Source organism: Schistocerca nitens, chromosome 1 (genome assembly GCF_023898315.1).
Source record: "Schistocerca nitens isolate TAMUIC-IGC-003100 chromosome 1, iqSchNite1.1, whole genome shotgun sequence".
In the NCBI taxonomy this organism is placed as follows: domain Eukaryota; kingdom Metazoa; phylum Arthropoda; class Insecta; order Orthoptera; family Acrididae; genus Schistocerca; species Schistocerca nitens.
Window position 1 is genome coordinate 595,297,685 of NC_064614.1, and position 20,991 is coordinate 595,318,675.

Here is a 20,991-nt window from a genome sequence, read left to right on the forward strand (position 1 = left end):
ACCTATTATCTGAACACGTATAACTGAAGCGACCACAACATACTACGTACATTTTATATGTCAAGCTGGTTACCGACCTGATTCAGTATACACATTCACACACAATACGATTTTTTTATTTTTTTTATTTTCTTGAAGCAACAGTCTGCAGCTGTCAAGTACTTGAAACAATATACTGCAAACCACCAGATATACCAACACGACTTTATTCCTCTACCAGTTTCGGTTCATAAAACCATCATCACTGGAGGGAACACTGGACATTACTGATTTATACATACATATCCGTATGTATGTCATTATACCGATATGTATGTGTAAATCAATAATGTCCAGCTTTCACTGCAATGATGACTGCTTTACGAACCGAAACTGGTAGAGGAATAAAGTTGTATCGATGCAGCTGCTGGTTTGCAATGCATTATTTATTTACACTACTGGCCATTAGAACTAATACACCAAGAAGAAATGCAGATGATAAACGGGTATTCATTGGACAAATATATTATACTACAACTGACATGTGATTACATTTTCACGCAGTTTGGGTGCACAGATCCTGCGAAATCAGTACCCTGAGCAACCACCTCTGGCCGCAATGACGGCCTTGATACGCCTGGGCATTGAGTCAAACAGAGCTTGGACGGCGTGTACAGGTACAGCTGCCCATGCAGCTTCAACACGATACCATAGTTCATCAAGAGTAGTGACTGGCGTATTGTGACGAGCCAGTTGCTCGGACACCATTGACCAGACGTTTTCAATTGGTGAGAGATCTGGAGAATGTGCTGGCCAGGGCAGCAGTCGTACGTTTTCTGTATCCAGAAAGGCCCGTACAGGACCTGCAACATGCAGTCGTGCATTATCCTGCTGAAATGTAGGGTTTCGCAGGGATCGAATGAGGAATAGAGCCACGGGTAGTAACACATCTGAAATGTAACGTCCACTGTTCAAAGTGCCGTCAATACGAACAAGAGGTGACCGAGACCTGTAACCAATGGCACCCCATACCATCACGCCGGGTGATACGCCAGTATGGCGATGACAAATACACGCTTCCAATGTGTGTTCACCGCGATGTCGCCAAACACGGAGGCGACCATCATGATGCTGTAAACAGAACCTGGATTCATCCGAAAAAATGACGTTTTGCCATTCGTGCACTCAGTTTCGCCGTTGAGTACACCATCGCAGGCGCTCCTGTCTGTGATGCAGCGTCAAGGGTAACCGCAGCCATGGTCTCCGAGCTAATAGTCCCATGCTGCTGCAAACGTCGTCGAACTGTACGTGCAGATGGTTGTTGTCTTTCAAACGTCCCCATCTGCTGACTCAGGGATCGAGACGTGGCTGCAGGCTCCGTTACAGCCATGCAGATAAGATGCCTGTCATCTCGACTGCTAGTGATACGAGGTCATTGGGATCCAGCACGGCGTTCCGTATTACCCTCCTGAACCCACCGATTCCATATTCTGCTAACAGTCATTGTATCTCGACCAACGCGAGCAGCAATGTCGCGATACGATAAACCGCAATCGCGATAGGCTACAATCCGACCTTTATCAAAGTCGGAAACGTGATAGTACGCATTTCTCCTCCTTACACGAGGCATCACAACAACGTTTCACCAGGCAACCTCGGTCAACTGCTGTTTGTGTGTGAGAAATCGGTTGGAAAGTTTCCTCATGTCAGCACGTTGTAGGTGTCGCCACCGACGTCAACCTTGTGTGAATGCTGAAAAGCTTATCATTTGCATATCACAGCATCTTTGTGCTGTCGGTTAAATTTCGCGTCTGTAGCACGTCATCTTCGTGGTGTAGCGATTTTAATGGCCAGTAGTGTATTTTCTGAGAGTGATCGTCATAGAATTAAATTAAAAATAGTTACCATCCCTGACCAAGGTTTTCGAGAGGATTGCCTCGTTTCTAAGGCAGATGCCAGAACTGAAATTCCCTCCCAAATGTTACTTGGGACTCCGTCTGTCGCACTACAGCATGCCTGCCTGGCATTTGAGTGAAGATCTCCTGACCCTAGACTGCGTCATTACTCAGACAGACCGCTCCAACTTTAGGAACAGGGATTGGAAGTATTAAAAACTGAAGACAAATGTTTTTGTGTCGCTAGACGCTCGGTCTTTTCGGGAAAGAAGACAGCCAATAGAAAAGAGAAACTTGAAGTTGTCTCACCGTAGACATGAGTCAGTCCTGCCACTGTAAGGGCGACTACGACGCCGGCAGCGCGCCGGTTCGGCGTCGCGTTTGCAAGAAGAAAGGCCAGTGGCGGCAGCAGAGTTCGCCCGCCGCGCCGGGCTGCCCTTAATGAATGCCGGGGAAAGCAATTAAAAGCTGCGGCGGCGGCGGGCTCTGCGTGGCTCTTGGCCAGACCCAGCGGGTCCTCGTTGTGTACAGCCGGAGTGCACACCAGCGCCACTGCATTCTGTAATCCACCCATCGAAACCCACCAATTTTTGCCTTAACCTTATGTTACTCAACAGCTAAACATACCTGCCGAATATCATAAATTTGGCTACAGCTTTAGTTATTACGAGCGGTATTCGATAAGTAACACATTTTTTGGCGGCCAGTTTTGCTTCAGCAAATGCGGAATCTGTTGTGCGGCATGGCGGAATATTCCCAGCTGACACTGGCGGAAAACATGAGCATCACATATATTCATAGGCGCTTGCAGAATGCCTCCGGAGACCTGGACGTGAACAAAAGCACGGTGAGTCATTGGGCGAGGCGTATGTCATTTCTGCAACAAGATCGTGCAAACCTGTTCGATTTCCCGCGTGCCGGCCGGTCGAACACAGCTGTTACTCCTGCAATATTGGTCTTCAGCGCGCACGTCGCCACAAAAAAGGCAAACGAACTTCTCCTTCTCCATGAGAAGGCACGGTCTCACACAAGACTACACTGGACTGTTCTTTCTCTTCCATCTGCGGCCCGGATCTCTCACCTTCAGACTTCCATCTGTTTGGCTCAATGAAGAATGTATTCCGCGGGATGCTGTGCTTGGATGATGGGGAGGTTACTGATGCAGCAAGACGCTGGCTCCTTCGTCGACCAGTAGAGTGGTACCATGCGGATATACAGGCCCTCCTAGTAAGGTAGCGTAAGGCCGTCGCGTTGAACGGGGATCATGTTGAAAAATAGGGTCTTGTAACAAAAAGAGTAGGGAATAACACGTGTGTTGCAATTCTGAATAAAACCAACCGACTTTCACATTCCTTACTGAACGCGCCTCGTATATCTACTGTTGATTTAAAGTACCAGGTGAACATCGAAAAAGGCAAACTTTATTCTCAGGATACGTTAGGAATGCCTCAAGGAGGGAAGGCCCTGAACAACAAGAAACTGAGAGCTACACTTGGCACAGTATTGAGTAACAGCAAGAACTTTCATTACAACTGGGGCGCCAGTACCTCAAGAAGGTTATATTCGCAGCCGACTGGAATGGACGACATACATCTGCTTTCAGGAAAATTGGAGAGAAGGTTGCGGTTTAACCACTTGTCAACGACAAGCTCATTAGCGTGTAGTGCATGCTCGAGTAGAAGTGCAGCAGGGAAGGCTAGCGGTCATGTCCTGTTCGAAGAAGCCACCCAACCATGGCCTCGATCGATTTAAGGTAAATGATGGAAACTGTAAATCTGGGTAAGCGAATGTCGCTCGTCCCGAATGCGAATGCGAGCCACCGAGCGACGTGACGCAGAGAGTGGGACACTGTGTAACAACAACTGTCCATATAATAATTTTTTCTTCTGATTTTCGATAAATTAGTGTAAGCGATGTTCTGGTTTCATTTCTTTTTTCTTTTCATGTCATTATGTTAAAGAAACTGCAAACAATTTTCGATGTGAATATCAATGTTTATGTCAAATTGCAAGCAATATTATAACAAAATGGAAATGTAAGAAATGTTGAAACTGTTGTAAGATGTTAAAGTTGTAATTGTGCGCCTGGTCCATACGTAGGCAATGTATTAGGATATGTAGAATGCAAAACCTTTGGTGAATACCCTGTCTGTAGGGGAGCGGTAAAAGGTGGATGGCAGGCGAGCGCGGGAAAATGCACACGGGCGCTGCACGGCATAACGGGCTCAGCAGTAGTAGTCGGAGTTGGGCATCGGTCTGAGAAACACGCTCTGGATCGAGGAAGCTCTCCTGGAAAACGTGATTTCATTGAGCCTCGGATGTGCCGTTTCCGACAACTATACAGCATGGCTATATTCCATAGGCACTAAATGGAAAAGTATTGCGAAGCTAAGAAGAAGCAAAGTGCCGATACATCAAGAGCCATAGCTGTGATTGTATGTGTGCTTTGCGCCTCGCCATCTCGCCGCCCGCCAACCGCCGCATCGACACGAACAGGTTGAAACTTTTAGTACTGTATTCGTGTGGACCAGTGTTACTTTTGTTCCTGACTGTTCAATAACAACTTAACTTTTACCAGAACTGTCCTATCATTTAATTATCCTCATAACTAACCTAGACAGGGTCCTTTCCACATGTTGTGCAATCCGAGTGACCCGAAATGAAGATTTAAAGCTTATGTTAATAATACTTACCTGCAGACCTATCTATGTTACAATGATGTTTAAAGAACTTTGTTGTTAATGAATATATAGGTAAATAATATAGGTCTGACAAAGTTGGAAGATAATGTTGAAATTGGTTTAGTAATGAAGGCTAATTAATTTGAGACAAAAATAATGGTAGTTAAATGAGCAAGAAATAAGACAAAAAGAGTAGTAACTCATATATTGGAAATTTTGAGTGCTTAACGATTTTCGATAATCAAAAATTTCAGTACAGTGATCATAACAGTTTCAGGGTCCCCCCCCCCTTTTCTTTTCTATTCATGTAAATTCTGAAATGTACTGAACTGATTTGACCAGCAAAGTTAAAGTCGAGATAAAACCAAAAGTTATTAGTGTTTTACCTTTTTCAAAATTGGCATTGTATGTGTGTTTCGAAAGTGCTATTTCTAGGGTAACCTATGCCCGATTTTAATCAGATCAATAGACTGTACGAAGTTTGTAGTAAACATTATAGTATATTGTTGTGTATTTATGGCTTGTTCATATTAGTACAGAAAGTGAAATTATTAGTTCAGTAGATTTTCTGGTTCTAAAATTTACCATATTATGCAGTGTTATTACGTGTTGTTTTGCATACATGTACTTCAACTTGTACAGGGAAGAAACTCAATTAATGCCTAATTAGGCTGGCGACCGTATTATTAACAATTTGGTAGCATCTACTGTGTCGTTTCTTGTCCGTCCTAACGTGTAGTTGCACTTCAGACTTGGTTGACGTATCATTGTTGTTACTGAGTGGGTGAAAGTCTGATTTTGCCTCCATTCTGGTACACGCGGTCAACATATATACCAAAATCCTTTCTTATAAGGTGAAGCCCGTCAACTTACCATAGTACAGGCTTTAATAAGTATCGTGCGCAGTAGCGTAGTGTTACAACTGCACTCGCTTTAGGGAGGTCGGCGGTGTTCAAATCCCCCTTCGCTCATCCAGAGTGTGGCTTTTCTATACTGGTTCAGGTCAATTCAGCAATCATAAGCTTTGAAGAGCACACCGCTGATTTCGTTACCAAATCTCAAGTCACCTCGCTGTAGACAGGAGTTTACACTCCTATCTTCCCTCTTTCATTCCATCCTTCCCGCCTTCCTTCGTCCTTTCCAAATGGGAATCAAGTGCCTTAAGCATTGCGCCAGCACGAGTACTTTGGACACGCTCTTTCAGGTAGTTGAGTTGTTCTGTATGAGTGTTGTCCCATTCCTCCAACAACGTGATTGAAAAACTTTTTATTTCTAATAATTCACAAACTTTGGTGTAGTAGCGCTACAAAAAATAATATCAAACGAAAGAAATGATTTATTTCGACATAGGACGACCCACAATCTAGAGGATAAAGCAGATCCTATGTGTGTCTTAAAATTTTAAGGCAACTTTTTCATAAGTAAGACTCGAAGCTTACCACAAACTACAATTTGACCATAATGCAATCCCCTCACCAATACAATCCATCCAACTAACCTACTGAAATAAAGGATCAATGGTAATTACAAACGGTTTCAGGCAGTATAGCGCCACATCCTCCAGTAATTAACAATGGTATCTCTACTCCCATCTGTCACATCGGTGAAAGGGTACTGACGAAACGATTTTCCCTCCAGTAATTAACAATGGTATCTCTACTCCCATCTGTCACATCGGTGACAGTGTACCGACGAAACAGTTTCCCCAAAGTTAGAACGTGCCACTAAATTGTTGTAACGTTTGGCACCAGGGGATGGTGGTTAGTTTATTAGGCGCACGTAGCTGGAATCATACTAATCGCATGCCCACATGAGCATGTCAGTACCACACAAACTGTCGTACAGGCCACAAAAATATCAAAAGAACAACAAAATCCCTCAAATTTACCGCCGTTCGTCTCAAGAAATTTCCTACGCAATCCGTAAGCCCTTCAGAACTCGACCTCTAGTCCTTATTCCTGGGCCGTCTGCTTCCGCCTCCGCCAACCGCAACGATGTCGGCTGCCTACCAACAGAGCTTTTAAGTACATCAGAATTTCCTTTGGAAGAACTGATCTGCCAGCCTATCAAGGATCTGAAGACAATTCCATGCTGTATAACAAGTTGTAAACACTGATACTTCTTAACTGTCAGCAGTAGGCTCTATCTCGCACAACAACCACCACCACCACCACCACCACCACCACCACCAATCCAACAAAATTCACTAAAAATAAATTAGTAGGACGGAATCAATGAAATGAAACGATATCAGTGAAAATCACGAGAAAAGTAGAGCTTGCAACATAATGAATATGTCCCGCCGAACGAAAATTTGTGCACATGTGCATTTCGTACTCCGACAGTATAATGATTAAGATGAATGCTCGCAGATCACAGTTCTAATCCTAGACTAGTTAAAATTTCCAATTCTCAAGACGCAGTATCCCAGAAAGTTCACCTTGATTATAAGCAGCTATAACTGTATTATTATGACGTAAGTATACGTAACCTATTTTTAGCCAGTTGACAAACTCGCTGAGTTCTCATGGCGGTGTGCTCCACTCCCTGGGCCTGTCGCTGGGAGCGCACCTCTATAAGCCTAGAATGCATGCATCAATGCAGGAATGAGCACAATATGCTGTGTCTGTTCACGGAGCAACGAATGTTCACAATACGTTAAGGGAAATCGCCACTAGATGTCACGTTGACTAAGATGTTTACGGAACAATTTTTTAATAAGAGAACAGTTGAAAAGAAAAGAAAGGCAGTGTAAAACCTTCCAGGTCTGCAGCGATTATCAAAAATATCTGAACAGTGTTTACACAATCCTCATCCAAATAACTGAAACAAACGTCAAGTCATTTCCAGGTTACGAAGACCACTGTGCCCAGTGTGTTGGGCAAACGGTTTCAACTGTACGCTTACAAAATTCTGACCTGAAACCACGTTATTATGAACGATTCTTCAGTATTTAAGAGCACGAAAATTTCTTTCAGCAAACAGCATTTGGTAATGAGGCAACGTTTCACGTAAGTGGCTTTGTAAATGGACATAACATGCGTATTTCAGGTTGACTGAATGTCAGGTCTTTTAAGAGAGCACGTAAGAGGTAAATGAAAGGCCAATTTGTGTTATGAACTAATTCACGACAAAGTCATCGGCTCATTCTTCTTCTGCAGGAGCAGCCCCGTCTAATGGATCAACTAGGCAGAGCAACACCTCATTGGGCATAATGTATCTAAGTTACTTTGGATGCAGAATTTTCATATCAGTGGACTCATGGCCACCAAGATCGCTAGACATTTTTCCTTTGGGGATTTATTAACAGTAAGGTGCACGCCACACTTTTATCAGAAAGGCGCACATTGCGTGAACGTATCATTGAGATTGTTTTAAAATATTGTCATCCCCTTAAAACTCTAGACGATGCGTGGTGCGAGATATAGTACCGTTTAGATATTCTGCATGTCACAAACGGTGCTCACATTGAGTACATTAAATGAAATTACGAGTGAAAACTTTATGACTGCGTGCACACGTGTTTCGAATATTATGCCTCTGTTGATGTAAATTATGAAGTTGTGACAACATTCCTCAGTAACACTTCACTTCATAAGGCAGGGGGCTTTGCTCCCAAAGAACAGTCTCTAGTAGAAAAACTACCTGATAATGGACCCAGACTGGCGACCAATAGTGTAATGATGATGCTTACCAAAAATACTTCCAACGATTAACTTCATTTCATCGTTACACTGCAGGCCATGTCGACCGTTGTTCTCAAGCATTTAATGTATGTAACTATTTCTAACCACTGTTCGGTAGTCTTGTAGCAAAACAACAACGAGTCAACGGATGCCTCTCTGTATGCAAATTCGCCACAGTTGCTAATTTCGAGGACTAACTGCCAGTCTCTGCACTAACCATCGACCCTCTGCAGGTCCTCCTACAATACGCTCCAATTTTCTACAGTGACATCATAGTGTGGCTTCCCATATATGGAACGACCTTCTTTTCTCTGTCGCTCCGTACCGGACTGAACTAAATGTTCAACTCGTGCCCTTGATTTCACTGTTTTCCAAAAAACAGTCGAACACGAAACAATAATTAAAGGTGCGTAAAAACTACGTTTTTCTGTAAGTGCACACAATATCTATGGTGATTTTACATTTTCATGCTCCATGTTCACTGAATTATTCTTGCACAATAGGAAGTGTGCGATAAAAATAATGAGACCAACAACACTGCGAACGATATGGCAAAATTTGTTCTTCTAGTAGTGTGTACATCCCTTCCAGACGCTCAGTCTCCATGCACCTATCACGTGATTTCTGAGAGCGCCATCAGCTAAAACTTGTTTTTTTTTGTGTGTGTATGTGTTACGGAAATGGAAGTTTTGTGTTAAACTTGGGGAATCCGCGAGTGTGACCTTCGAGAATCTGAAACAGCCTATGGCGAACATTCCTTATTAAGAACACCAAGCTTTTCAGTGCCACAAATTATTTTTGTAAGGCCGAGAATACGTTGAAGATAACCTCGTTCAGGAAGTGTTTCAGCTTCAAAAAGCGACAATAATGTCGGACTGTGGGTGCTCTTGACAGATTAGACACGCGTTTAACATTAAATATCATGGGTAACTTGTCAAACACTTTTACTGTACACAAATTTTGACCACGCTTTGCACATGTGAAAGGTTTGTGCCAAAAGCCTCACAACTGAGTAGGACGGTCGAAGAAACGTTTGCGTTGATCATCTTGAGAGGATTGCCAACGACCACGAGTGGTTCAAATGGCTCTGAGCACTATGGGACTTCACATCTGAGGTCATCAGTCCCCTACACTTAGAACTACTTAAACCCAACTAACCTAAGGACCACATCCATGCCTGAGGCAGGATTCGAACCTGCGACCGTAGCAGCAGCGCGGTTCTGGACTGAAGCACCTACAACCGCTCGGCCACAGTGGCCGGCGACCACGAGTGGTTCAGTCGTCTGATCACAGAAGATAAATCCTGGATTTTTGAGTACGGTCCTGAGACAAAGCGTCAAAATGAGGAGTGGCACCCTGAGGCATCTCCTCGACCGAAAAAAGCTCGAATGAGCAAATGAAACAGCAAAATAACGCTATTTTATTTTTTTGACAGCAAGGGTACCGTGCACAAAGACTTCGTTCCTCCAGGAAAAATCGTCAACAAAGTGTTTCACAAATATGTCCTTGCAAGTCTCAGGAAAACGGTGAATCGACTGAGACTGGGCATTGCAGACAACTGGATGCTGTACCATGGCAACGCCTCCTGTCACACGGCCACTTCCATCACGGAATATTTTTACGTCAAAAGGCATTCCTGTTGTTCCAGAGCCCCTCTATTCACCTGGTCGAAGTCTTTGTGACTTTTTCCTTTTCCCAAAATTGAAAAATGTCTTAAAAGGATGTCATTCTGAGACTCTGCAGAATGTTCAACTACCAGCTGAAGCTTTTCAGTGCTGCTAGCAAGAGTGGGAACAACTCCGCGGGTGTATGGCTGGGACAATAGTGTTGTTTGAAAAATAAAAAAAATAATAGATAAAAACGTCAGTCGCACTATTTCTCGTACGCATCACGTACGCAAGGGAATGTAACACATCGCCAATAAGTAGACCTAGTTGAATGACTCAGTGTCTTCGAGGCATATTCCAGTCGAAGTGGTACTTTTTCGTCTTCGTGTTATCGAAAGTCATGCGACGATACATGTAGTCCAACGTCGAAGCGACAGCCACACGAAAGCAAAGTTTCTTCGGTTTGAGATACTTTTTTTTTTTTAACTGCCACAACCGACAGCGACTCAGTGGCGGGTGCTCTCCTTCCTGGCTGCACCCAAATGCCTCAACAGAGGCTGGCCACCTATCGGCGTGCATCGGGGAGCGCGCCCGCACATACCGGCGCGGAACATGACAGGCGCGGCGTGGCGCGCATATCGACCAGCGCCCTCAAAATAGCGGGAGGGAGAGAGGAGGGCAGGGCAGAGCAGAGCAGTGAAGAGTAGAGCAGAAGAGAGAAGAGGGGTGGGGGAGGGGGAGACCACTTTGTTTAGCTCTCTGCTCTGCCCCGGTCCGTCTGCGCTGACGTAAGCCCCTGGGGCGGCGTGCCAGCGTCCAATCGCTAAACGATCGCTTTCTATTGTCGCCCGATTCAACATGACCCGGTGGTCAATTGCGGGCGCTCTAACTAGCGAATTAACGACTCTGACAACGACCTCTTTGCTATTCGTAGCCCTTGCTTGACACAACGCACGCGGGGCCATTTCAGCAGTCTTCACGCGAACGGTAGTACAGTAAATCACGCTCATCAACAAAGAAGCTGGCATCGGGCGGATGTCAGGAAGGACTGCTACGAGTCATGTGGCAGGGTGTTAAACAGAAAATTGACATCCCTTATACTGAGTGTTTCAAAATTATACATGTATTGGATAAAAGCTAGTGGTGTCACTGCCGTAACATGAAGGATGTTCCTCACGCGGCATGTCCGCAGTCTGTAGCTGATAGCAGGTGGTCAGTTGAAGTAATGCTGTGAGGGGCGCCGACTGTGTTTGAGTCAACTGCTGTGTGTACTACCTGAAAGTGTGGGAGGCCAGTTCAAGCACCCTAACAGCATGCTTAGGAAACATGAAAAACATGTGTCGATAAAGACTGAGTGGCACGTGATCGAATCGCACAACAATGTTTCTTTCTGGCACCGCATCCCATCATCCTTCATGTAAATGTATGATGCCACAAGAAGAATCCCGTGCAGGAGCCCCTGCGTACGTCGGAGTGGGAAAAACTGGAACACCCATCGTATTCACCCGATATGAGTCCGTGCAATTACACCTGTTGGCCAAAATGGAGAAACTTCTTAGTGGCACGCACCACAAGTCAAGAGAAGACATCATCCGTGTCACAGGACGGTCCTAGCGAGACATCGACAGAGATGGACGCGTTAACGTTGCACGCCGCGTTCTATCTCTGTGGGGTAAAGTGATCGAGAGGCGAGGGGATTATGTTATACGGTGAGTGTCTGTCAATAAACTCTGGTATGAATTATAACAGTGTTGCAACTACTTTTCATCCAACCCATGTACATCCGACTAGACACGACTACATCTTTAAATGAAAAAGACAGAAACTTGGCGTCAATTTTAACGTTTACTAGAGGTACAATGATTTTTTCCTTAGAAAGAACCATTCGAATTTACTGCCTGACACACGTCAACTAACTAATTGAGCATAACGTTGCAAAGCGATAAGAAATGGGACGAGCGCTTAATTTCGGATATAGGAAAGGTGGTTGGTCCACTTCGGTTTATTGCGAGAATTCTAGGAAAATGTAGCTCATCATTTACAAACGAGACAGCGTGTAGAAAACTAGTGGGACCAGTCTTGAGTAGTACTGGATCGCCACCGGTTCAGATTAAAGGAAGACATCGAAGAAATTCAGAGGCATTTGTTAGCAGTAGGTTTAGTCAGCATGCGAGTATTACAGAGATGCTTCGTGAACCGTGGAAATACCTGGAGGATGGACTACGTTCTTTTCTCGAAACACTGCAGAGAAATCATTTTGGTATTAATAACCGCTTTAGCTGTATTTAGTCCTTTATTACTGGATAACTACCGGTTTCGTGGCACTAAAATCCCCATATTCAGGTGAACAAATGATTAAAACATTAGAGCGGAAAACCTGAAGATGTGGCTTTTAGTGTCACGAAACCGGTAGTGATCCAGTAATAAAGGACTAAATACAGCTAAAGCGGCTATTAATACCCAAGACGAATACTCATAGCTATGGGTTGCTTCACGTACAAGGTTGTCTTCACTTTTGACGGCTGACTGCAGAACGCTTCTACAGTCGTCATTTCATGTAAGGATCGCTAAAACAAGGTAAGAGAAATTAAGGCTCCATTCGCGAGTGGACAGGAAAGGGAATTACTGGTAGTGGTAGAAGGTACCCTCTGCCATGCACTGTATGTTGGCCTGCACATTATGTGTGTATATATTTTTTACATATATCTTTGGGCTATTTTCTACAATTACTTTTAGCATCAAATGTTTTTTCTTTACCTTTCAGAAATGTTCAATGTTCACTTCTACGGAAGAACGGCAAATGTAAAGACGAAAGTCAAACTTGTCCCACAATTCACAAGCTTACCTAAAAGTTATTGTACTCACTGTAGTAGTTACGTGGCGTCATAGTTCACCACTGTTGGTGGAAACGGACAGACACATACGGAGTCTTCTAAAAAACCGAAACAATTCACATATCGTGAGGCTACGTTAGATATCAATGGTGGAAGAAAAGATATGAACGCCTCTTACATCGCCGAGGCAGCCCGTTGATATGACATGTCCTTACATGCAGGCGCCATAGCGGTAGTCTCTGTCGATTTGAAAAATTAAACGTCTCAAAAAGTTCACGCAGTTATGGAAGAAGCCAGATCTCCGTCATAAATAGGTACGAGATTACTGTAATGGAGCCAGCGAACTACCTACCTGCCCAGGGGAAACAACTTACTAGTGGCACCAAGATAAAATTTAGTTTCGATGCGCAAGTTAAAATTTATATCCAGTTTTTATTTTCTTTCCTGTAGAAGACATAGTCCTGTAAAACTGCACTAATCATTTTCGAACATGCTGTATTTCACAAACTGTTCAACAAATCGGAATAAGGTTTCCGACAAACGACGGAGCCGTTGGGGTAGGGTTTGGCTACTGGTCCTTGATCAGCCTGAATGATAATTCACATCCACACAGATCATCTGCATGAACCTGCAGATATGATACAATGAGGTTACTATGTGGCTTTTGAGGCACCTACTACTTCTGTTATGTACGGATGCGAGCAGAGTTAAGTTACAAATTCTGCGCCGTGTACTGAAGGCCATAGAGAACGATAGTTTCTGTCATTGCAACTAGGTTCTTATTAGATTCCTTATGAACTCTAGAGAGTTCGCCGAACATCGTCACCAGTATTTGGCCGACGAGGGAAAAGAGAGGTGATGTCATTTCGTCCATCGTCAATCAATGTTTTAGTTTGAACCCCAAACCTCTCCTCATCGTCTGACAAAAACAAGGCATGTGACAATGTTGACGAAGATCCGACGGAAGGAGACGATAAAGTCTTAGATTCCCGTTGTACCATTCGAAAGGGACAAACCTTGTGCCTGCACTGAGTTTTACCCTCTCCTTATCTTCCATTCCTCACCCACTGATATAAATTCAAACACACACACACACACACACACACACACACACACACACTACTCGCAGCTTCCCGCCTCCAACCTGATGGAATCACACACCACATGCTTCGTAACTAATTAAAAGAAAAACAACAGCACACCGTCTTTAAGACATTACGCAGGACTGCAGTATGGTATTCTCCAAAAGTTGCCACGTTCTCTGCCTTTTAATTTGAAAGTATAGTGGACCGAAGACAGTACTTCACGACCCTAATGGAGACTACAGACCGAACAAGACAGACTATGCTGTATCATGCTTACCGCAAATGAAGCACCCTGCTGTCCAGAGAATAGCACAGCAGTCTGAAGTGGTTCTGTAAACAGAAAAACACCTGTTAAAATTTTTTTAGTGTATCCCCCGCACGTAGACTATTGAAGAAGGTAACAAAAAACACCAGAAAGAATATACTTAATTCTGCTGCGGGTGGTTTACTTAATATTACTCAATGAACGTTCAAGATACGCTATTTGTTGAAGACAACAATCTAAAAACTTTTTTTTTCCGGAAGGAACAATGTTTTACACAACTGGAAAGAGGAACAGATATAATTCAATCAATGTCTAATCACGATCGTGCACAACAAAATAAAAGCTAAGTTTATTAATAACGACGTTTACCATATCGACAGATATCGGAGATACTCCTCTATGAGCATTTCAGTACTTTAAACTCACTTACTTAAGAATCTGTATAGGAGGAAAAGCCGTCAGAGAGCTGGTAGCAAAATCTCATACTGTCTGTCGTCCAGGAACTTTACTGACTGCAGTATTATTCGCACATTTTTGTCCTCGACATTTTTACCGACCAAACGTGCTGCGCGTGCACAGACATCAATGATAGTCTTGAAACGACTTACAGCAGGGAATGGTGGCCGCTTTGTCTGCACGAAAACCATTAGGTACAGCACGAATGTTTGTCTGAACGACTGAGAGTCAAGTCACCATTGGGCGCGGTACACGCAACTCGCCTCCACGGCCCCTCTGCGAGGCGTTTACGGCAGTTTACTCACCATCCAAGGACGGATATCAAGTCATGTAGCTCTCCGACACGGCTGTACAGCAACTGAGTTAATGCTTTGCAAAGCGTAAAACTCTAATGTGTAAAGTGCGAAGCGCTAGCAGTAGAACACCTTTAAAGGTCTTACGTTATATTAGCATCGAGCTTTTTTAAGGATTCGGACGGTTTTTACTTAAATATTTCGAAAACAGCCATATAATCTTTATGCTCCTTGGAGGCAGTACATTTAGCGAGAAGCCTTTTAAACACGAAAATCATTTCATTTCTGCAGTAACGCCTTTCAAAGGCTTTCTTTAACCACCAAATCTAGAGTTGACCTGTGGTCTATACTTTGCCTTTCCACGAATTATGTTCCCAAGCGCCTAAAAAAAAATAATAATGATAGAACTGACCTAGAATTGTAATGACAGACAATCGTAATGTCTTGGCCTACGGAAACAGTTACAGTCTAAACATTCAATCGCAGAGTATTAATTGCAGAAGCAGAATAGACTTAACATATGACAGACAGATCAAGGCAATCTTCCAAACGTCAACCTGAACGATTGTTAGCAACAAAGGCTCATCTATGGCCATCAATCACGTCGTCCTCTGTTTGCATAGTTAATTTCAGGGAAATATTCAGGTCTCAAAAAGCTGTTTGTACGTTATGCCGAGTAACAATTTCATAAGGTTCTATGCGCCGAATCACAAAAACACGTACTTGGATTTGTCACTTAAATAAAATATTTTTGTTGTTGTTGTGGTCTTCAGTCCTGAGACTGGTTTGATGCAGCTCTTCACGCTACTCTATCCTGTGCAAGCTTCTTCATCTCCCAGTACCTACTGCAACCTACATCCTTCTGAATCTGCTTAGTGTATTCATCTCTTGGTCTCCCTCTACGATTTTTACCCTCCACGCTGCCCTCCAATACTAAATTACAGTAGATTGCCTCACCTTTGCAGATGATCTGGCAGTTTCTGCTAGGGATATTACCACAGCTCTAAAACAAATTGAAGTTAAAGGCTTTTCGGAAAAAGTAGGACTACAAATATCATTGCAAAAAACGGAGTATATCACATGCAACAAACAAGCACCAAAGTTTTAAACACGAAGTATGGAGAAATGAAAAAGGTTTGTCAATTTAAATCAAATGGCTCTGAGCACTATGGGACTTAACTTCTGAGGTCATCAGTCGCCTAGAACTTACAACTGCTTAAACCTAACTAACCTAATGACATCACACACATCCATGCCCGAGGCAGGATTTGAACCTGCGACCGTAGCGGTCGCGCGGTTCCAGACTGTAGCGTCTAGAACCGCTCGGCCACACCGGCTGGCAAATAAATTTAAATACTTGGAGGAAATTATACAAGAAAACGGTCTGGAAAAAGCTGCAAACGAAAGTCGCTGTCAAAAAATGGCAACTGCATTCAGATTAACACAAAATATTTGTAATCAAAAATCACTTTCTAGATTCAATAACCTTGGGCATTACAGCATTTTAATCAAACCTGAATGTTTTTATGGACCAGAAACTTTTAATTTTAAATAGAAAGAGGCATATTGAAGAATTCAAAAGAAAGAAAGAAAGATTATTAGGATGGATTGAAAAAAATTCCGACGAAAGATATTTGGTTGGAAAGTTAGTCAGAGGGAAATTAGGAAACGGACTGGGACTCCGTGGTCTGAAAGGATGAAACAAATTTGGAACGCACAAAGGAAGGCAAGTTATCAAAAACGACTTTGATTGACTGTGCATCGCTTGGTCCTATTGGGCCCATACGTGAATAATAATTACGGCAGTATATGTTTCCTTTGGTATACCTTTCTTTTATTCTTTATTCGTGTACGTAGTTTCATGGGGGTTGCATAAATATTTTTCGTTGCTGACATACGTAATGTTACAAGTGCGAACGGTCCAAGTGACAGGAAATAAACAGACCATTATTTGTTGAACGTTATTGTTACATTTCATTGACAGAACAAAAGCAGTGGCCCACGTTGTCTACAAAGACGAATATACAAAGCATTTGTGTCTTATTAAATTGAACAATTCACTTGTTGATATAGGTAAAGTGTAATCCTCGTAAACGCTTAGGGGCACGATACTTTGGAAATAATAGCGTCAGCTATAGGAGGCGGCGATCATTAAATTTAGATTCATTCAACCACCGTACACGGATCCTGACACGGTATTAGTTAATAAGTCAAAATGGTGTTCTACAGCACTCCATCGCACCCTTCTGGTGGTAGTGTTAATTAGTTTCATGACACAAGGGTCATTTGCACTGTAATTCGTAATGGTGTAGAACAAGTTGTTTCACATACACATCACACCTTAATTTTTAAATATCGCTACATGTTTAGAATTTATTTTTTTGTCTACAGATGTTAGTATCACCTACCCACCATCTTTTACACATTACACTAACAGAAATGCTTCCACAGAATAGGAGTTGCCAAGGAGGAACGTTTTTATTTTGTTGTCAGATTTAACTTTGCTGTCTGCCAGACATTTTATATCCCTAAGAAAGTTACCAAAATTTTTTTCTGGCAGTATTGTGCACATCTTTCTGAAACGATAGTAAAGAGAGAGAAGGTAATAGCGTCTACGGACAACGCAGTGCAAAAGATGGATAAAGGAGGATCGTTCTAAAAACATTACTGCTAAATTTTGTTTTGGACCCTGAACGGTGTCGGACTGAAAGAATAACGGAAACACATTGGAGCCTCCTGTTTCAAAATAACAATAAAGGACAGTTTACCGAGTCAACAATCATGAAGTCTTGAAAAAATCTGTGATCACCCATCTGCGAGTCCACTGGCTCAGCTTACTACCATACCATTTCTGATGTACCGATTTAGGAAAATCACGCAAATCTTCGTCTGATCTCGATTGCCGCACGCGGATTTGAACCGTCGCTTCCCCGAACGAGAGGCAGTGCCAGTAGTGGGTGATTGACGACGTTAGCGATCAATCCGCTGACATTGTGACACATACGGAGGCAGCAGGGCATCTGGACAAAGGAATGGTTTATTTTGAACCCCGGGAGTAGGCATCTTCGGCCGAACTAATGCTTCTGGAAAACTTCCGTGATCGTCGTGCGCATAAAAGTCACGAATCTGGCTCTAAAGAAACTTACTCATTATTTCAGTGTATAAAACTCATTCAGTTGTTTTTATCAATATGTGATCAAAATTTACGTGAAAATAATGAATAATTAGTTTGCTTGAAAGTAAGTGTAACGTGTGCGTTTATGGCGTCTAATCAATTTCATACTAATTTTCCTGTGAATTTTCGGATTGCTTCGAATCCAGATGCCCTACGGTCCCACCTAGTGCAGATAAAAGAGCTTCCTCTGTAACTTGTATTTTAAATTGACAATACCTCTTTCTTACAAGCGTGAGTATACGTCGACTTTGTCCTTTTAAGGTTGTGGCATCCTGCAGTCGTTCTGTGGATGAGCCACCTGATGGATGCAGGCGGCGTGTGTTCTCGACAGGCCATGTGAATCCATCTCATCTTCCGGGCGGGAATCAAGAAACGTAGTTTAGCATTAGACGTGCTCGCTGGCATGTGACAGAGGAGCAACTATGATATACTTATCATACAGTAGTCGACTGAAATTATTTAATTCCAGTCCTTCTTGGTTGATAATTTATTGTGTATGCTTTCATATACAGGGTGTTTCGCACTGTTTCGACGATTTCAGATTTCAATTACACACAAACTTGTAGCAGAACAGAGTTGAACATTTTGCACAAGCTACAACATTTGTTCAAGTTTTCTTACGAAGTACTACATCTGACAAATAACGGCCATTCGCGGCTACACAAAACTCGAGGCTTTTCACCAAGTTTTTGAACACATTTTTAGTAATTTCTGGAGTAATTCAGGCAGTTTTGTTCTTAAATTTGATCTTTCAACTGTTGCAAGCTTCTTGACCGGTCAGAGTAGCTCTTGGCTTCAGGTAACACAGTAGGTAAAATTCTGGCACGATACAATCGGGCGAGCGAAGCGGCCATTCGACATAAGCACGTTTGGAAATAATTGTAGTTGCCAAACGCTTCAGGCGTGCGATGCACTGGCAGCTTCCACGAAGTTTATTGCCCAGTTTAGTATCGTTCCACGAGCAGGAACTCGATATCGTGGCTGAATTTTGAAATGCTAACGAAGGCGCGTTGGACGCGTACGATAGACTCACCGCAGCCAAAATAGCACTCCACTGCGAACGCATGATGTTGCTTCGACCAGTATGACGTGATTACTGATCTGTATATTGAACTAAGCTTGACACTCCGCACTACAAATAGACGACACCACCGTCGCCATATCTTGTTTTTTAGCGCGCATTATTCAAATTTGAAGCCGTCAAATCACTGTGAAACTCCCTGTATTTTGCGGGTTTGGCGAAACCTAAAGATTTTAGCCGTGTTGTAGCGTTGTCTCTTGAAGAAATTTGAATGGGCATTTTTCTGGATATAAATTGAAGAAATGTATGATGAAATAAAAGAAATTATTCAGATAGTGAAGGGACTCGAATATTTAATAGTCATGGGTGACTGGAATTCGGTAGTAGGAAAAGTGAGAGAAGGAAACGTAGTAGGTGAATATGGATTGGGGGTAAGAAATGAAAGAGGAAGCCGCCTGGTAGAATTTTGCGCAGAGCATAACTTAATCATAGCTAACACTTGGTTCAAGAATCATCAAAGAAGGTTGTGTACATGGAAGAACCCTGGAGATACTAAAAGGTATCAGATAGATTATATAATGGTAAGACAGAGATTTAGGAACCAGGTTTTAAATTCTAAGACATTTCCAGGGGCAGATGTGGACTCTGACCACAATCTATTGGTTATGAACTGTAGATTAAAACTGAAGAAACTGCAGAAAGGTGGGAATTTAAGGAGATGGGACCTGGATAAACTGACTAAACCAGAGGTTGTACAGAGTTTCAGGGAGAGCATAAGGGAACAATTTACAAGAATGGGGGAAAGAAATACAGTAGAAGAAGAATGGGTAGCTTTGAGGGATGAAGTAGTGAAGGCAGCAGAGGATCAAGTAGGTAAAAAGACGAGGGCTAATAGAAATCCTTGGGTGACAGAAGAAATATTGAATTTCATTGACGAAAGGAGAAAATATAAAAATGCAGTAAATGAAGCAGGCAAAAAGGAATACAAACGTCTCAAAAATGGAATCGACAGGAAGTGCAAAATGGCAAAGCAGGGATGGCTAGAGGACAAATGTAAGGATATAGAGGCTTATCTCACTAGAGGTAAGAGAGATACTGCCTACAGGAAAATTAGAGAGACCTTTGGAGAAAAGAGAAAGACTTGTATGAATATCAAGAGCTCAGATGGAAACCCAGTTCTAAGCAAAGAAGGGAAAGCAGAAAGGTGGAAGGAGTATATAGAGGGTCTATACAAGGGCGATGTACTTGAGGACAATTATTTCTACCTAATTTGATTGACTAATCAACATTTTGACTCGACTTTTGCTCCCGCCATTCTGTAATTACCTTTTCCGAAACACAGTTAAATAGTAAAGGGGAGAGTCCATCTCCCTGTCTAACACCAGTCTTTATATGAAATGGTTTAGAAATTTCTTCCATGAATTTAATTTTAGAGCTAGTGGCGGTTAACGTTTTCTTACTCATTGTTAAGAATTTTATCATCTAACCTTTGTTCCTTTAACATTTGGAAAAGAAATTCACGATATACTGAGTCGTAGGCATTTTCAAAATCCACAACAATCAACTACTGAAATGTAGCTTAGGTATAGCGCAACTCTTCAGGTAGGTTCGAACAATGACGTTGGCAATCGCTTCTCCAGTCTGATGTGTCTAGCTTCACAATACGAATGAGCATTAGCCTGACGTGTTATGTAAATGCGTAATTATCTGATATCATAAGCAATTGTTATTTTCTTCCACGTAAAATTTTCGATCAGGTTCATCGTCATTGGATTTATCTGTGTCCTGTCGCGGTATTACAAAGTCCTGTGGTTTGACAGTTGCAGTTAATTATTGCAATGAATTTCTGAAAAAACTTTCATTTAAAATATCTGAACTTTTTTGTTTCACCGTTAAATAATATGGGAAAGAACCACTTTAATTTCAGATCTCTATCTTATGTCGAGATGTTGAGAGAAAAACGCAATTGTATATCTGCTTAGCCTTTAGTGGGTTGCAGAGTTATTAAGGTACAT

The 20,991-nt window shown here is 42.6% G+C and overlaps 1 protein-coding gene across 1 annotated transcript in view; it reads right to left on the reverse strand.

Annotated features, from left to right (window-relative positions):
- Positions 1–20,991, reverse strand: part of LOC126256181 (neuronal calcium sensor 2) — a 675,443-nt gene that overhangs the window by 580,351 nt on the left and 74,101 nt on the right. The window contains exon 2 of the mRNA XM_049955461.1: positions 14,044–14,096. The gene's annotated coding sequence lies outside the window, so the exon portion shown is untranslated. The remainder of the gene's footprint in view (positions 1–14,043; positions 14,097–20,991) is intronic.